Source organism: Neoarius graeffei, chromosome 16 (genome assembly GCF_027579695.1).
Source record: "Neoarius graeffei isolate fNeoGra1 chromosome 16, fNeoGra1.pri, whole genome shotgun sequence".
In the NCBI taxonomy this organism is placed as follows: Eukaryota; Metazoa; Chordata; class Actinopteri; order Siluriformes; family Ariidae; genus Neoarius; species Neoarius graeffei.
Window position 1 is genome coordinate 67,617,833 of NC_083584.1, and position 20,036 is coordinate 67,637,868.

The 20,036-nt window shown below is 45.0% G+C and overlaps 1 protein-coding gene across 1 annotated transcript in view; it reads right to left on the minus strand.

Moving 5' to 3' along the window:
- The window catches only part of lrfn1 (leucine rich repeat and fibronectin type III domain containing 1), a 110,346-nt gene extending 108,585 nt beyond the window's left edge, over nt 1-1,761 (minus strand). The window contains exon 1 of the mRNA XM_060942222.1: nt 1,710-1,761. The gene's annotated coding sequence lies outside the window, so the exon portion shown is untranslated. The remainder of the gene's footprint in view (nt 1-1,709) is intronic.
- Nucleotides 1,762-20,036: the final 18,275 nt, after the last annotated feature.

The window sequence follows — 20,036 nt, forward strand, 5'->3', positions numbered from 1 at the left end:
AAAATTAATTGAAATGCTGCCCACTGGTTTGGATATTGTGTACCTTTGACTAGCACACGGCAATGATTTCTGAAGGAAACTCATCAGCCAATTAACAGCATTTAACCCCTTTGTTTTACAGCAATATTGCTCAAACAACATTTTACTTCCCTTATAATCACATGCATTGCAGTTTAAATTGTATTATTACCTCAGCTGCTCCTGTCACAGGTTCACCCTGTTTATAAGATGTTTAGTGATCACTGCGAAGTGTCATTAAAGTATAACATTTTGACTACGGAGCATTTTTTAATGATTTACCAACACATTTGAGGAAAATGTTGATAGTAAAGACATTCCTGTGTCATTTTTGTTGTCAGCTGGCCTTTCCAAAGCTAGTCATGCCTGTTCATGCTGAGTGTTGATGTTTCCCAGTTGCCTAGCAAAACTATTCTAAAAAAAAAAAAAAAATTTATATGTGTGGAGGATATGAAAAAAAATGAAGCATCATGTATTTAGACTGTCTCACTTTCCTTATATGGTTATTGTTTCCTGGTCTTGTTATCCTGTTATCATCGCTTGTTTCTTGTTACTTCTCAGTAGTCTGTATTTTAAACCCTGTTGGTTTCCTGTATAAGCCTAAGATATAAGACGTCTCTTTTATATCTCTGGTGTTTATTTTTCTCTGGTTTTGACCCCATCCTGTCTGTCTATTTCTCTGATAACGCATATAAATAAACACTCTCAGCATATGCATCCTGAAGAATAAAAAGGAAAAAAAAAACTGCTCTCAGAGCAAATATGCAAAGTATTCTTAATTTCAAATTGGAACTCTTAATTTCTGGTCTTAATTTTTTAAATCCTAGCAGTTTGATGTAATATGGCAAAAGAAGTTTAACAATAAATTATATATCACATTATTCAGGATTGCGCTTCCTAAAATAAATAAATAAATAATCAGCCAAGAAACAGCATTTAAGCACTATTTCACAGCTTTAAAATGTAAACAACTTTTTAAAACATCCCTCAAAATTCTGCATTTTAAATAAATAAATAAATAGACACATGCTAATTTGACAGGTGGTGTATCACTGTGGAATTCCCTACGGCGAAGTGTTTTTCTGTCCAGATTGCTGGGCTAAATTGTCAAACCCAGGTCATCTAATCACTTTGTTTTGTTCTGGGAACTGTTCCAATCCCATCAGTAGGAAGATAGCCATTTAAGAAAATTACCATTCTGGACTTTTGGGATATAAAATGAATGAATCATTGAACCATAGTCTGTTCTCTGGTCAAGAACCATGATTTGTTTACAGGAGGTGAAACTGATCCACTGAGTAATTTTGAGGAGCTTTTGCTGTGAAATGAACTCAAATCACACAGAGGAAAAACAGTTTTATCTTAAGTATTTTTAGAAACATTTAAACAAAAATCAGTTATTGGTGTTCTCTAAATCCTGAAATACTCTTCTTTGCAGCTACATGATCTAATGTGGAAAGCACAGGCAGTCTAAGAATATCTGCTTTTCATTTGCATTAATCTAAACTCTCAACATTAGCATGGGACTCAACCCCGCCTGCTTTACCATATCACCCACCCCAGCCCCACCCTCTTTACCTCACTATTGATCACTATGCCTCCTGTCATGTTTATAAATCTCACTAAAAATATTTTACATCAGGCTATGCTGAATTGCATCGATGCTAGCATAAATGCACTAAAACACTCACCAGAGATGAAGGCTCTTCCTGTGTCACTCATCTCATCCTGTGTTCTCCTAGGAAATTCTGGGTAATAAGATCAATGCCAGCTGAAATATAAAGAAAGAAAGGTGTTAATGTATAGCACTGATATTGGTATCTCTATCTACAACAGGCCTTCAAGTGTGAACTTGTTTTGACCCTCTTTGCTTTCCATATTTCTTGATCTTCACCAACATTCTCTTATTCTGTGTTTTTATAATTTAACCCGAATGTCCACAAATTCTTGTTTCTTCCTGAAAAGGGTGTGCCTGCAGACATCAGACCAGTGGGAGTGTCTTTGACATCCAGTTTCTAAGGCAGTATCCAGCCCTCAAATGGCAGCTGACATGATTACATGATTCAATTTTTAAAATAAATGCCAAAATGATATAATTGATCAAGTGCACACTTATATTCCTATTTACGACCTTTAAGGACACCCACTCAAAATTTGTCATGTTTCCATCCATCCATGTTGTTACACACCCACATTTGCATGTACAGGTAGTCGTCGACTTATGACTGCGTTTGGTTACGACTGACCAGTCGTAAACCGATCTGGTCGTAAGTCGGCCTATGTTAAATGAACGTAAGTATATTGTGATGTGTAATGATATTGTAATCATCTTAAAGTCTTATTTTATCAACATTTTCTTATTTCATTACCTTGGCTCACTATTTGGTTTAAGTCAAACACTGCATACTACGCTGCGTACAGTATAATTCGTTTAATATGTGCAAAACAAAAAATACGAAATACAGATGTGAAAAATAGAAAACATTTTAGTTTGAAACATACCAAAATACAAATGTAAAACATAGCAAAATACAAAATTTAGTGACCGCTGGCATCACTGGTGCTTGGCTGTGGGTCGTCTACGTCATCATCAGCTGTTGCAGCGCTCGGGCTGGCGGGAGGATTTGCTCGTTTCATAAACCAGGAGCTGGGGAGGAAACTGTATGACCGAGTGCGCAAGGGAGCGAGAGAGAGACTGCGCATGTGCCTGGAGCTGGGGCGGAAACTGTCGTACGCGGCGAGAGGCGCTGCCGGGAGCTGGGGCGGAAACTGTCATACGCTCAGCTAGCTCAGCTGGGAAACACTTGCCAGTCATAACCAGACGGTCGTAAAGTCGATCGGTCGTAAGTTGCATAGGTCGTAAGTCGACGACTACCTGTATATGGAATCAAAGTCACACCCACAATTCCATATATGGACTCAGTGACACTCACATCTACATAGATGTATTCAATTTCACACCCACAATTCCATATATGGACTAAATGCCAGCCCCCATATACCGTATGGACTCAGTGACACCAACATTTCACCATATGAATTCAGTGCCACAATTCCACTCCCATATTTGCGTATATGGACTCAGTGTCACATATTTCCATATATGGATTGAATGCCACACCCACATTCCCATATATGGATTCAGAACTAGTTCTTTATTTACATCTCTATAGTCAATGCACACACATACACTCACCGGCCACTTTATTAGGAACACTCACACATCCACCCACTGTTTTATGCAGTTCTCTAATCAGCCGATCCCTTGACAACAGCACAGTGCATCAAATCATGCAGATACAAATCAAGAGCTTCAGTTAATGTTTTCACACACAACAGTCTCTAAAGTTTACACAGAATGGTGCGAAAAACAAACAAACAAACAAAAAAAACATCGAGTGAGTGACAGTTCCATGGGTGGAAACAAACACCTTGTTGATCAGAGAGGTCAAAGGAAAATGGCTAGATTGGTTTGAGCTGCCAGGAAGGATATAGTAACTCATATAATCACTCTTTACAACCATGGTGAGCAGAAAAGCATCTCAGCATGCAACAGCAGAAGAACACATTGGGTTCCACTCCTGCAGCCAAGAACAGGAATCCTAGAATCAACAACACGTTCCTATTAAAGTGGCCAGTGAGTGTATATTTCCATATAAGGCTAAAATGGTACACCTACACTTCCATATATGGACTCACCCTCAATGCCACCCCCACATGTCTATATAAGGCCTCAGTGACACTTCCTGTGGTCTGCATTCAGGATGTTCTTGGAGATTTCTTGTATTTTCCTGGCTTTCCTTTTTCTTACTGCTTGTCCTAGTTTCCTTGTTTGTCCTAATTCTAGACATTTCTGTTGTCTGTGTGCTTGTTTTTGAGCTTTGGACTTCTTTTTATTGCCATGTTTGCTCTTATTGGACCTTGGACGGTTTGTTGAGTATATATATTGGATATTCGTTATTAAACTCTGCAGTTTTTCCAATATTCCCATGTACAAGTTCTGTCACCTTTATTACTTTCTCTGCAGTGCCCTCCAACTCAGCTGAGATATATAAGCTATTTCTAGATCTTTTTTTTTTTATATAATTTCCATATTTATTCTTCATTTCCCTATTGAGCAGCTATTTTTGTTCTAACTCTTGTCTCATTCAGGCTTACTTGCCTATTGTAATGCAGCCCTAACTGTATTAAATGCAGCAGCATAGAACAATGCCAGGCTCTAGATTATAGTTCTGTCGATGGGAAAAGTAAAGGAGAACGAAGAAAAGAAAAAGAGAGAGGAGATGCTAACAATATTATTCAGAAGCTCACTGCAACATCATTTTTAAAGAGTACAAGCTGTGCTTACAACCCGAACATAATAGAAAACATCATAATGCGACGACACAATAACAGAACTACGCTGAGGTACTATCAGTCTCAGTGTCAGGACAATAACATCTCATCATCAATATTTCATCACTCCGACCTGAGGGACTGCAAAGTGGAATGTGATGAAAAATTAACTTTATTATGAAAAAGAATTGTTGGAGTTTATTGCTTGTACAGGGTAGTGTTGCTCATAGCTTTCCGTTAAAATGCAACACAGTACAAAGCTCAGCAGTTTAAGAATCAGCCCTATTGATTATAAGGTTGAGGGATCATGTCTCCTCTTGCACTCTTGACCCGAGATCTTAACCCTTAACCTGAGTCAATATTATTATTATAACAGCAAATATATTTTATGTATTTATTTTTAATTTATTTTCCTCAGAGGATTTTAACCCATTTTCTCGGAGTTTGGTTGCCTCTAGCTCTCTCTGCCTCTTATCACACTACAGTTACCAACTGGAAAGGGTTAATGCTAGTACATGCTTTCTCTGAGACACATGAAGTCAAAAACATTTTTACTTAAGCACATTGTCCTCTGAAATCGGATCAAGTGAGGAGCAGTATTAAGTCCAGTGCCACTATCTGACAGTTTGATATAACCACAAAATGTCACACTGTCATTTTACTGTACGCAAATATATTTCAACTTAAGCATGCACATAACCCAACTCTGTATCCAAATAACTTTCCGCTTATTACTTTATATTACAGGCATTTAGCAGACGCTCTTATCCATCTAGCCTTGGGAGCACGTTGGGGGTTAGGTGCCTTGCTCAAGGGCACTTCAGTCATTCTTGCTGGTCCAGGCAATCGAACCGGTGACTGTTTGGTCCCAAAGCTACTTCTCTAAACTTTAGGCCATTGCTTCCTTTTGCTAAATCCTGAAGTGATTTCTTGACTCTGAATCAAACCTTCAGTCACAATTTTCACCACCAAATTCCCCATACCTCATTTTTCTCTATTGTATTTAATTCCAAATTAAAATGCACCATCTTCAAGCTTCCTGTTTATTGTATTTGCTCCCTATGTAGGGTAAACAAACAGTGCCTGTCCATCTTTACTACCTAGTGCACCAGATGCATAGTGTAGAACACTATTTGAAATTCACTTGCACAAAATGTGTGGAAAAACTTCTTTTTTTTGTATTTCAACATTGTGATGATAATTATCTTTTTTCAGAAAGTATTGGCACCCTTGTTTTGTTTGGATTTTATTTTTGGTGTTAAACAAACCCAGTATTTTTACAACATATTAACATAAAATGAGATTTGCCTGATTTCGAAGTTTTGATCTCCACAATTGATAGCAAGATGAGCTAGTCCTAGATAATATCATACTAAGAATTGTTTATGAAAAAAAAAGTGATTTTAAAAAGCAATTTCTAATCAGCACAGCCAGTAGAGAGAGTGGTACAGTGGGGCAAAAAAGTATTTAGTCAGTCATGAATTGTGCAAGTTCTCCCACTTAAAAAGATGAGAGAGGCCTGTAATTTTCATCATAGGTACACTTCAACTATGAGAGACAGAATGGGGGGAAAGAATCCAGGAAGTCACATTGTAGGATTTTTAATGAATTAATTGGTAAATTCCTCGGTAAAATAAGTATTTGGTCACCTACAAACAAGCAAGATTTCTGGCTCTCACAGACCTGTAACTTCTTCTTTAAGAGGCTCCTCTGTCCTCCACTCGTTACCTGTATTAATGGCACCTGTTTGAACTCGTTATCAGTATAAAAGACACTTGTCCACAACCTCAAACAGTCACACTCCAAACTCCACTATGGCCAAGACCAAAGAGCTGTCAAAGGACACCAGAAACAAAATCGTAGACCTGCACCAGGCTGGGAAGACTAAATCTGCAATAGGTAAGCAGCTTGGTGTGAAGAAATCAACTGTGGGAGCAATTATTAGAAAATGGAAGACATACAAGACCACTGATGATCTCCCTCGATCTGGGGCTCCACGCAAGATCTCACCCTGTGGGGTCAAAATGATCACAAGAACGGTGAGCAAAAATCCCAGAACCACACGGGGGGACCTAGTGAATGACCTGCAGAGAGCTGGGACCAAAGTAACAAAGGCTACCATCAGTAACACACTATGCTGCCAGGGACTCAAATCCTGCAGTGCCAGATGTGTCCCCCTGCTTAAGCCAGTACATGTCCAGGCCTGTCTGAAGTTTGCTAGAGAGCATTTGGATGATCCAGAAGAGGACTGGGAGAATGTCATATGGTCAGATGAAACCAAAATAGAACTTTTTGGTAAAAACTCAACTTGTGTTTGGAGGAGAAAGAATGCTGAGTTGCATCCAAAGAACACCATACCTACTGTGAAGCATGGGGGTGGAAACATCATGCTTTGGGGCTGTTTTTCTGCAAAGGGACCAGGATGACTGATCCGTGTAAAGGAAAGAATGAATGGGGCCATGTATCGTGAGATTTTGAGGGAAAACCTCCTTCCATCAGCAAGGGCATTGAAGATGAAACGTGGCTGGGTCTTTCAGTATAATGATCCCAAACGCACCACCCGGGCAATGAAGGAGTGGCTTTGTAAGAAGCATTTCAAGGTCCTGGAGTGGCCTAGCCAGTCTCCAGATCTCAACCCCATAGAAAATCTTTGGAGGGAGTTGAAAGTCCGTGTTGCCCAGCAACAGCCCCAAAACATCACTGCTCTAGAGGAGATCTGCATGGAGGAATGGGCCAAAATACCAGCAACAGTGTGTGAAAACCTTGTGAAGACTTACAGAAAACGTTTGACCTCTGTCATTGCCAACAAAGGGTATATAACAAAGTATTGAGATGAACTTTTGTTATTGACCAAATACTTATTTTCCACCATAATTTGCAAATAAATTATTTAAAAATCAGACAATGTGATTTTCTGGATTTTTTTTCTCATTTTGTCTCTCATAGTTGAGGTATACCTATGATGAAAATTACAGGCCTCTCTCATCTTTTTAAGTGGGAGAACTTGCACAATTGGTGACTGACTAAATACTTTTTTGCCCCACTGTACATCCCTGAAGACTATACACTGCACACCCTAAAAACTATGAGAATGTTCTTTGAGCCAGGATTGACTTTAAAATTAAAAAATTAGCATTGTTTTGTCACTGATGTAAAACTTCCTGAGCTGAAATCAGTCCTTGCTGAGATGAAATGTTGCTGAAGGACACCATTCATAACAATGCAACCTCCTACTGCTGGCTTCATAACGACCATTTACTTTTCAACTACAAGTAGAACAAAGAAAGGTGTCAAGGTAGACTCAAATCAGAAAAAAAAAAACACGAAAAAATCACCAAGGGCATCATAATCAAAAGGCTATTTTTTATTTTTTATTTTTTTTTAAGAAACTGTAAAACAGGAATGTTCAAAATGCTGGTGCACTAAATTCCTCAGCTTGAGAATATTTTGGAAGAAAAATATTTACTTTTCTTCTGTCATGAAAGAACATTTCAGAACTCGCTGCACCACAAGGTCTGATGGACCATAAAATACATTCATGAGAACTAATCTGCGACTGATGGGATTAATTGTAGCTGAAAGACGTTGTTCTTGACATTTCTACCACCTCCTGTGGCTTTGATGGCGAACGCCTTTCAAAAGAAAAAAGAAACACGTTTCTTGGGTTACTTTGAGAAGGAGAGGCATGACAGTGTCAGGGTCAGTTGAATCACTTTTTTTTCCCTCTCCCTTCCTTCTGTTTGGAAAAGATTTCCTACATAAAGCACATTGTGCTGATTCAGCCTTCCATAAACCGACATCAATTTGTAATTCCAAGCGCAATTCCATTCATGCAGCCAATGCAAGATTCATAAAGCGATATGATAATGCGTCCTTGCCCCTCATGAGGAGGCCTCTATTCCATTCCACCATAAAAAGGAGCTCAGTGCTAATAAATATCAGATACAGTGCAGTTTTAGTGAGTGATTAGTGTCATCCTTCTTATGTTAGCAATAAACCACTGTATACGCTGCTGTTATTGGAAAATAAATCAGTGTAGAGCAATTTGCCAATGCTAACACATTTTGATTAATTAAACAAGGACACGTCATACATTTTTATTCATTTATAGTTATATTGAATGTTGTGGAACATCCAGGAAACAAGAGAGTTCCTGTTCTTGCTTACATTATAGCAGCTACAGTTGTTCAGAAAAAAACAAAAAGCCATTGAATTCTGAAGGTGTGTCTAAACTTTTGACTCATACTGAAGGGTGAAAAAGTTTTCACACAAATTTTTCACACATGACATTTGCAATACTGTATTAATGATTTTGAGGTTTGTTTATAATTTTTGCCATTTTAACTGTCTGGATTTTGAACCTATATTAGTCAGAAATATAAAAAAATGATGTGTATTGTTTCCCATGACGGCTTCTGCAGCATAAGGTCCGGAAGGTGTTCTCCACTGCACACTGAGACAAATAGACAGGATTACTGTAACTCTCTGATCTACAAGCTACATCAGTAACTTACAGCTACTTCAGTTCTAAATACTGCTGTTCTATTAAATCCCCTCAGCAGCGACCTGAACCTCATCCTCGTCCTTATTTCTTTTCCTAAAGCATTGTGCGATTTTGATTTTTTGAACCATTTTCACCTCATTCTTACAAAATATAAATACCCATAAATACAGCTGACTTTACAGTACAGTAATGCGGAGGTGACTGAAGTAACCTGTGTATGTCTAGCTTTATGTTCAGGAGTTTATTTAAAGTTTGTTTGTTATGTAAGATGTTGCTTGCGCTAATGGCAGTGGGAGAACTGAAATCAGACAAAGTGTGTGAAAGGAAGCAAATACTCTGAGTTAACTTTAGCTAAGCATTAGCTAATCTATTGCGATAGCTGGTGAAGTTTTCGGAGAAATGTAGATTTCATCAGATCCTCTATATCTTTTGAAAAAGCTGAATAAATAACTGTTTCCCCATAGTATTTATTTAATAACTGCATTTAATGTCAATGTATATTTTTACGCAAAATGTTCCTTTAATATACCTTTACAGAAATATGAGCCCACCATCATGGCAAATTGAGGTGTACATCAGTATACACACACACACACACACACACACACACACACACACGCGTGCACACACACACACCTGCTACAGTGAGATAACTCTGGGGTCAGTGTAGGATGAGCTAGGGACATTTTTATCTGCTGAAGTGTCTGACTCATCTCATCAAAGCTGCCTTCTCCTCATCCCTCTTTCATTCACTGAATCCACACACACACACCTTTAAGTCTTAAATACTTAGTTGTCACTACAAAGTAGTGTACCAAACTGTCATTAAAATACAGAATACATCAGTGTGTGTATGGTGTGATGAAAAACACAGACACCTAGAAACCACAAAAGTCATAAACTGCTCTGTCCTTAGAACTTAACGTTCCAGCTTTACCTCTGACTGTTACAAAGTGCTGACGCTGGAGATTCCTTCCATAAAATGTTACATAAACATCTCCTTCACCATACCAGCCACTGCACACACTTTCAAATATGTTGGTTATTGGTGGAGCTTCCACCATATAAGCCTCTGTGAATGAGCTGTTACTATGGAAATGATACCGTATTAGAACAAGCGTGTTAAAGGTCCCCTTGCATTGTCTCATCTCATCTCATTATCTCTAGCCGCTTTATCCTTCTACAGGGTCGCAGGCAAGCTGGAGCCTATCCCAGCTGACTACGGGCGAAAGGCGGGGTACACCCTGGACAAGTCGCCAGGTCATCACAGGGCTGACACATAGACACAGACAACCATTCACACTCACATTCACACCTACGGTCAATTTAGAGTCACCAGTTAATCTAACCTGCATGTCTTTGGACTGTGGGGGAAACCGGAGCACCCGGAGGAAACCCACGCGGACACGGGGAGAACATGCAAACTCCGCACAGAAAGGCCCTCGCCGGCCACGGGGCTCGAACCTGGACCTTCTTGCTGTGAGGCGACAGCGCTAACCACTACACCACCGTGCCGCCCCCCTTGCATTGTTTTTTCATTAATTGTGCGGTGGTCTCTAGTATGAATGAATGCCCTGTGAGCCGGTTTTGGTGAAAAAAATGCTGTGGTTCTCCTGTTTCAGGCTGGTCTAGTTTGGTGGAGGAGTGGGTGGCGGGAGAACGACAGGATTTCAGCTCTTACTCATTAATATTCATGACATGTAAACGTGTTACCTCTGATTGGCTAACAGCAATCAGTAAACGTGTTACCTCTGATTGGCTAACAGCACTGTAACGCTACCTCCAGTGGGTCAGAACAAATGGATGTGGGTGTCTTTGTAAAAACTGTTTTGATTGGCTATTATGGTCTCGACATCAATGTTTTGACCAATAACAATGTAGATGTGGCAGCGGAGGCATGGCCGAGCGTTGGTCTGTGAATGGAGGGCGGAGTCAGGGAAGGTAAGTGGCAGAATCACTGCACCTGACGGGAATTAACGTGTGTTTGTGTGTCTTCCCCAGTGACTGCGCCCTATAAGAGGAGAGGGAGAGCAAAGGAAAGGAGCTCTCTCCCCAACCAGAATGCTTGTGTGTGTGTGTGTGTGTGTGTGTGTGTATGTGTGACTGGGAGGGAGTCATTCATTCGTTCATTTATTTATTTATTTAATTGAATACTCCCTGCGCCAGTGGCTCTCATCAAGGCACGAGGCATAGAGCGGAGCTCGCCTCGGAGGGTGTGGGGGGAATAACGTCCCCTGGCTGGGAGCTGACGGGCCCTGGCAGTGCTGGTTCGTTCGGGAGAGGGCAGGGGTCGCTGGCTGCCAAGTCTGGGGAGGCTGGGACCTAGGGTTAGGGTTAGGTGAATTACGTCCCAAGGCGCAGACCTAACCTGCCCAGGGAGCACTGGTTCCTTCGGTAAGGGGCAGAAGTCACTGGCTGCCAAGTCTGGGGAGGCTGGGACCTCCCCTGCCCGAGTTATGAGTGTGCAAAGTCGGGCTGGAGCCACCATTGAAACGAAACTGATGCGGAGCACCGCGCCGCGCCTTGGGGCGAATTATGTTCCGTGGCACGGAGTTAGCCCACCCTGGCAGCACTGGTTCCTTCGGGAGGGGGCAGAGGTCACTGGCTGCCAAGTCTGGGGAGGCTGGGACCTCCCCTGACCAAGTTACGAGCGTGCAAAGTCGGGCTGGAGCCGCCATTGAAACGAAACTGATGCAGAGCGCCATGCCTCGGGGCGAATTACATCCCGTGGCGCAGAGCTAACCCGCCCTGGCAGCACTGATTCCTTCGGGAGTGGGCAGAGGTCGCTGGCTGCCAAGTCTGGGGAGGCTGGGACCTCCCCTGCCCGAGTTACGAGCGTGCAAAGTCAGGCTGGAGTCACCATTGAAACGAAACTGATGCAGAGCACCGGGCTGCGCCTCGGGGCGAATTACATCCCGTGGCGCAGAGCTAGCCCACCCTGGCAGCACTGGTTCCTTCGGGAAGGGGCAGAGGTCACTGGCTGCCAAGTCTGGGGAGGCTGGGACCTCCCCTGACCAAGTTACGAGCGTGCAAAGTCGGGCTGGAGCCGCCATTGAAACAAAACTGATGCAGAGCACCGCGCCGCGGGGTGAATTACGTCCCGTGGCGCAGAGCTAGCCTTCCCTGGCAGCACTGATTCCTTCAGGAGTGGGCAGAGGTCGCTGGCTGCCAAGTCTGGGGAGGCTGGGACCTCCCCTGCCCGAGTTACGAGCGTGCAAAGTCGGGCTGGAGTCACCATTGAAATGAAACTGATGCAGAGCACCGGGCCGTGCCTCGGGGCGAATTACATCCTGTGGTGCGGAGCTAGCCCGCCCTGGCAGCACTGGTTCCTTCGGGAAGGGGCAGAGGTCACTGGCTGCCAAGTCTGGGGAGGCTGGGACCTCCCCTGCCCGAGTTATGAGCGTGCAAAGTCGGGCTGGAGCCACCATTGAAACGAAACTGATGCGGAGCACCGCGCCGCGCCTTGGGGCGAATTACATCCCGTGGCGCGGAGTTAGCCCACCCTGGCAGCACTGGTTCCTTCGGGAGGGGGCAGAGGTCGCTGGCTGCCAAGCCTGGGGAGGCTGGGACCTCCCCTGACCAAGTTAAGAGCATGCAAAGTCGGGCTGGAGCCGCCATTGAAACGAAACTGATGCAGAGCACCGCGCCGCACCTCGGGGCGAATTACGTCCTATGGCGCAGAGCTAGCCCGCCCTGGCAGCACTGATTCCTTCGGGAGTGGGCAGAGGTCGCTGGCTGCCAAGTCTGGGGAGGCTGGGACCTCCCCTGCCTGAGTTACGAGCGTACAAAGTCGGGCTGGAGCCGCCGTTAGAAACGAAACTGATGTGGAGCACCGCGCCGTGCCTCGGGGTGAATTACGTCTCTCTCCCCGCGCTTTCTTCCCATGGGCAGTCGCAAGCCAAGGTGGGCGAGACCATGAGTACTAATTTTCGAAGTGACGTAACTTCGTATGGCTTTTTCTGATCCGCTCGTTTTTCTGACTATTTTCTTTCAAAAGCTAATACAGGGAATGGGAGTAGAACTACATTTTCACATGCAGCATGCATATGCAACTCGGAGTGAACTATGGTATTTCAAAAAGAGCCAGTATTAAACGTTTTTGGTGGAAGGGCACCTTTAATATACAGTAAACCAGTGATTTGCAGCTGCACTACTGTCAGAGCTGCTGATATCGAAAATTCATCACACATTCGGACCAATCAGGATACAGAATTCAACATCCATTGTCAAAGGATACAAGAAACAGGTGAAACTATTCAGGGTTGTAAACGAACCCAAACGCACATAATGGAAAAGCACTTATCACCATGGAAACTGTGGTACAGTCATGAATAAACGTGCAGTTGGTGATGATGATAAATTATTACGAATTTGTGCATTATGATAATAAGCATCCGTTTGGTGTGCTGAGATGCTTTTCAGTCATTTTAACTGGGGAGCTGAAATCTATTCGCATTATTTGCATAATAATGAAATGCTAATCGAATTTAACGTAATTTTTTAACATTTCCAATGGATTTGTTTCTCTGTAAAATTCTCCCAGTATGGAATTCCACAGCAGATCAAAGAGAACTGTCAAAGTTTTCGAAAAAGTTTACCTTGACTTTAAAGTCATCTGGCAATCTCAGTCCCAGACAGTACGTGGGAATTCTCTCTCTCTCTCTCTCTCTCTGTCTGTTTGTGTGTGTGTCTCTCTCTCTCCATTCTCACTGTCTTTTATAAGTCCGTGTCAGCGTCTGAGCCGAGTCTCTCAGTAACGCTGCATGAGTGCGTGGCAGAATAGCTTTTCTAAAGTGGCACACTGGAAATGCAGGGGTGAAATCCGAACGCTTTCTCAGCATGCATGAGCCGCTCAGCAGGATTCCGACAGAATAGGAAATGCAAAGCCAAATTCAGAACACAGTGTCAGCCAGGCACATGGATAGTGTTCAAAAACATTGTCAAAAACACCAATGTCTTGTTAAAGTGTGGGATTAGTATTAATTTTGCTATTATTAGCTAATATTATTTATTTTAAATAAAAAATTTAAATGTTGTTTAACATATACCATCTAGTTCTCACCAGGAAACCTAGAACCAAAAACCGAACCAAAACCTAAAACCAAAGCCGAACCAAAACCTGAAACTAAAGCTTTGGCCTAGACATTATGCCCAGGAACTTTACATCAGGAGCACTGTATTAGACCTTTAAGTCCTGGAACATCAGACCATTGTTGAATGTTATTCTATTGAATTGAATATTGATTGTTGTTCTTGACAATTAAGCCCATGACTTTAAAACATGAACTTTAAACCAGGAACTACACCATATGGTCAAGGGCAGATGGACTTCTGAGTACTGATCAACTCATTACAAAACCATGGCAATTAATATTAAGTTGTTCCCCCTTTGTTGCTATAACAGCCTCCACTCTTCAGGAAGGGTGGCATGGTGGTGCAGTGGTTAGCATTATTGCCTCACAGCAAGAAGGTTCTGGGTTCAAGCCCAGTGGCTGATGGGAGCCTTTCTGTGTGGAGTTTGCATGTTCTGCATGGGTTTCCTCCAGGTGCTTTGGTCTCCCCCACAGTTTGAAGACATGCGGTTAGGTTAACTGGCTACTCTAAATTGTCCATGGGTGTGAGTGTGCAGAAAGGAACTACTTATGTAATTCTGGCCAAGCCAAACAAACATGGTTCACCTCGAGCCTGGATTGGGTTTGGCAGTGACAACTACAACTCTTCAGGGACGGTTTTCAACTACGTTTTGGAATGTGGCCAAGAGGATTTGTCTGTTTGGTCACAAGACTATAAGATGTTGGTGCAACTAATGTTGCCTGGTGCACAGCCATCATTCCAATTCATCCCAAAAGTGTTCAGTGGGGTTAAGGACAGGACACTTGAATTCTACCAGTTCAAACTTCACAAATCATGTCTTGAAGGAGCTTACTTTGTGCACAGCAGCATCGTAATGCTGGAATGGGCTTAAATGTCTTCGTTCCAGTGAAAAGAATTCTTAAAACTACAGCATACAAAGACATTCTATACAGTTGTGTGCTTCCATGTTTGGAGCAACAGTTCAGGGAAGAACCACATATGGGTGTGTGGCAACAGGGGCGTGGCCAGGCAGCAGTTTGTGAATGGAGGGCGGGGTCAGGGAAGGTAAGTGGCTAAGTCATTCCACCTGCTGTCAATTAATGTGTGTGTGTTTGTTACAGGGATGGAGCATAAAAGGAGGGGGAGAGCAGAGAAAAGGGACGCTCCTGACCAGAATGCATGTGTGTGTGCACATGTGTTGGAGTGAATCAGCTGAAAAGCTCGACCTACATGCCAAAAATAAAAGTTTGTAAGAACTTCAGTTCCCGCCTGCCGTGCTTCTGTACTCCACCCACATCAGGGATTTGCTACAGTGGTGCTGAAAACCCAAGACCGAGTACGGAAGGGAACCACCCCATGGAGTCCTTGCCAATTATGGAGCTCATCCATGCCCCCACTGCTGCCCAGCAGAACCAGCATCAAGTGCTGACCACCCTCTGGAAGGACCAGGAACAATGTTTTGAAGCCTTGATGCTGGCCCAGCAGGAAGAGCGCCAGGCGTTCCAGCATCTGCTGGCATTGCCAGGGGCATCCACCCTTACCACCATGGACTCCCCTCACGTCACCCTCACAAAGATGGGCCTGCATGATGAGTCTGAAGCCTTCATCGCTCTCTTCAAGCAAGTGGCCCAAGCATGGGGGTGGCCAATCGAGTATTGTGCAGCTTGCCTCCTCCCACTTGACAGGCGAGGCGCAGCTCATGGCGCAGCAGCTCCCTGCTGACAGCCGACTCAACTACGCTGACCTCAAGAGGGCCATTTTGCAGCGGGTCGGTCGGCCGCTCCCCGGAACAACATCGCCAGTGGTTCTGAATGAATGAATGAATGAATGAATGAACCCTTTATTGTCACTGTTACCAGTGAAATTGACCATCAACCTGTCCTTACAGAAGGGGAACAGGACAGGAAGACAGGGATAAAAGAAAAAGAAACATAGTAGTAACATGAAAGATGAGGGGTAAAAAAGAACACCCCCCACTATGCTCCTATCAGGAGTACAGTGTGGGAGCATTTAAAAACCTCCGCACAAGCACACAATAACACAAGTACACTTTAAAACATGGGACTTGAGGGGGGGAAAGGAGGGGAGGAGGTAGAGGTAACCCAGCGCAAGCAAGCAGCCGTCCGCTCCTGCAGCCATGCAAGCGGCGCTGGCCACGCACCCACTTGTCACACTGGGGGTGAGAAACGGCGACCGCGGAAAATTGGCGAAGGAATGCGAAGAATGCGAGAGTGTCTCCCAGCAGTGACCTTCTGGGGGAAATGTTAACCGTTCTGGAAGCTGACACTGGAGGAGGTCAGCCAACCATTGGCATTTGGCCAACAACTCCAGGACACCTGACAGCAGTGGCTGAGGGCAGAAGACTGCAACGCTGACTGGATCATCGACCTGGTGGCACTGGAACAGTTCATCTCTCGGCTTCCGGAAGGAATGGCAAAATGGGCCCAGTGTCACCGCCCGGTGTCACTCCAGTGAGCCATCAAGTTGGCGGAGGACCATCTGGCAGTGGTTCCGATGACAGGCAGATGAGGCGAAGGCGCCTCTCCTCGTTTCTCTTCTCTCCCCCCCTTTCTCTCTCCCTCTCGCCCCATTCCCACACCGTGGAGGCGGGGGCCGACTCCCCCAAGCCAGCCTATCGCACCTGTGGTGTCCTCCTGTCTCCCTCTTCTGTGTCTGTGTCTTTCCCCCCTCAGGTGAGTGACGCCCTTAACACCGGTGCAAAGGGAAAGCCTGGGCCGATATGCTGGAACGGCGGGGAGTCAGGGCATCTCCAGAATCAGGGCTTCACAAGGGAGGTGGAAGCCGTGATACGGATCCCCGACGCATCAGAGATCGCCCCCGCTCGGGCCGGAACGTATCGCATACCGGTAAGTATTCAAGGGGATACATATCACGCTTTGGTGGATTCCGGTTGTAATCAGATCTCAATTCACCAATACCTGGTGCAAGTTGAGACATTGGGGAGAGCACAAGCAGTGAAGGTGTTATGTGTGCACAGGGATATTCACAATTATCCCTTAGTGTCTGTCTGTATTCTATTCCGGGGTCAAATGCATAGAGAAAAGGCGGCGGTGAGTCCTCGTCTCACCCACTCATTGATTTTGGGTACTGATTGGCCAGGGTTTAAAAAGCTGATGGAACATTTAACACATAGTGGGTCCTGCACTAGTAGGTCACAGGAAGATCCTGGTGTGGCATTGGCTGGAGAAGCTGTCACAGAGCCGTCTATGTCAGCACCGTGTCAGAGTGAGGAGCAGCCCGCTCCTCCTCCCTCTCTCCCTTGGGGATTTTCCGTTAGACCAGTCGAGAGACGAGACTCTGCAGCATGCGTTTGACCAAGTGAAAGTAATCGATGGTCAAAGTCTTCAGCCAAGCACGGCACCAACCTTCCCTTATTTTGCTATTATTAAAGATAGATTGTACTGAGTGACGCAGGACACTCAAACTAGTGAACGAATAACCCAATTGTTAATCCTAAAGAGCCATACGGAACTTGTATTCCATGCGGCTCACTTTCATCCAATGGCTGGACACTTAGGGCAAGATAAAACACTAGCCCGAATAATGGCCCAGTTCTATTGGCCAGGGATTCGCAGGGATGTCCGTCGGTGGTGTGCGGCATGCCGTGAATGCCAATTAGTAAATCCCACAGCCACTCCAAAAGCGCCTTTGCATCCTCTCCCTCAAATCGAGACCCAGTTTGAGCGAATTGGGATGGATCTTGTTGGGCCATTAGCTCGGTTGGCATGAGGGTATCGCTTTATTTTAGTTCTGGTGGACTATGCAACGCGATATCTGGAAGCAGTGCCTCTCCACAATATCTCAGCACGCAGTATTACGGAAGCGCTCTTCTGCTTTATCTCCCGGGTCGGGATTCCGAAAGAAATCCTGACAGACCAAGGCACTTCGTTTATGTCACGCACACTGCGCGAGCTGTATGGGTTATTGGGGATTAAGTCTATCCGCACAAGTGTCTATCACCCACAAACAGATGGCTTAGTGGAGCGATTTAACCAAACACTCAAGAACATAATCTGGAAATTTATAAGTGAAGATGCACATAATTGGGATAAGTGGCTCGAGCCCCTGTTATTCACAGTACGAGAGGTCCCGCAAGCCTCCACGGGGTTTTCTCCATTTGAATTATTATATGGGTGTAAGCCGTGTGACATTCTGGACATGTTACGCGAAAATTGGGAGGAGGGACCTTCGCCTAGCAAAAACAAAATCCAGTACATTCTTGACCTGCGTGCAAAACTCCGCAACCCTCATGCACCTAACCCAAGAGAATTTGCAGCAGGCACAAGAACGTCAAATCCGGCTGTATGACGGGGCACGCGCCTTAGAGAGTTCACGCCGGGAGACAAAGTGCTCGTATTATTGCCCACGTCGAGCTCCAAATTAGTCACCAAGTGGCAAGGGCCCTTCAAGGTCACACGGCGAGTCAGGGACGTCAACTATGAGGTGAGGCGAATGGATGGGGCGGGGCATTGCAAATCTACCACCTCAACCTTTTAAAACACTGGAATGAGGGGGTCCTTGTGGCATTGGCGTCGGTAATCCCAGAGAAGGCAGAGCTGGGGCCGGAGGTGAAAAAGATAACATCTTGAACCACTCTGGTCCCTTGTGGAGACCACCTCTCACCGGCCCAACTCACGGAGGTGGCCAAGTTGCAAAAGGAATTTTCCGATGTGATCTCACCCCTTCCTGGTCGTACCCACATCATAGAACACCACATTGAAATGCCCCCGGGGTGGTAGTGTGTAGCCGCCCTTACCGCTTTCCCGAACACAAGAAAAAGGTGGTTCGGGACAAACTCAAAGCCATGCTCAAAATGGGCATAATCGAGGAGTCCCACAGTGACTGGAGCAGCCCAGTGGTCCTGGTTCCCAAGACCGACGGGTCGGCCCAGTTCTGTGTGGACTATAAAAAGGTCAACACGGTGTCTAAATTTGAAGCATACCCAATGCCTCGCATTAATGAGTTGCTTGATCGGTTAGGCGCGGCTCGCTTTTATTCGACACTGGATCTAACAAAAGGATATTGGCAGATCACCTTGACTCCTCTATCCAGAGAGAAAATGGCCTTTTCCACACCATTTGGATTACACTAATTTGTCACGCTCCCTTTTGGGTTATTTGGGGCGTCCGCTATGTTTCAGCTGCTTATGGACAGGGTCCTCCATCCTCACGCTGCCTACGCAGCCACATATCTAGATGATATAATAATCTACAGTCATGATTAGCCATGGCACTTGGAACACCTAAGGGCCTTTCTAAAGTCACTGAGGCGAGCGGGCCTCACAGCTAACCCAAAAAAGTGTGCAATTGGGAGGGTGGAAGTATGGTATCTGGGGTTCCACTTGGGTCATGGGCAGGTGTGTCCCCAAATTAACAAGACTGCAGTGATTGCGGCCTGCCCGAGGCCCAAGACCAAAAAGGAGGTGAGACGGTTCCTGGGGCTGGCTGGCTATTATTGTAGGTTTATACCTAATTATTTGGACGTCACCAGTCCGCTAACCAATCTCACTAAAAAGGGGGCTCCAGATCCGGTCCAGTGGACGGAGCAGTGCCAACAGGCCTTCTCTGAGGTAAAAGCTGCACTGTGTGGGGGGCCACTGTGGCAGCGGGGGCGTGGTCAAGCGCCGGTCTGTGACAGGAGGGCGGAGTCAGGGAAGGTAAGTGGCAGAATCACTACACCTGAGAGCAATTAACCTGTGTTTGTGTGTCTTCTCAGTGACCGCGCCCTATATCAGGAGGGAGAGCGAGAGAGGAAGGGGCTCAGCCCTGAACAAGACACCAGTTGTGTGTGTGTGTCTCTTTGAGTGAGTGAAGTATTGTTAAACTGAAAAGTCTAGCAATAAACGCTATTTTGAACCTGATCTCTGTCCTGCCGTCCTCTGTGCTCCACCCACCAATACTGAACCGCTACAGTGGTGCCGGAACCCGGGAGAGTGGAGCACCAACCCAGCAGCCCCATGGAATCCTCCCCGTTCGCCGACCTGGTCCACGCCCTCACCACGGCTCAGCAAAGCCAGCACCAGGCGCTCGTCACACTCCGAAAGGAACAAGAGCGGCGCTTCGAAGCCCTGGTGCTGGCCCAGCAG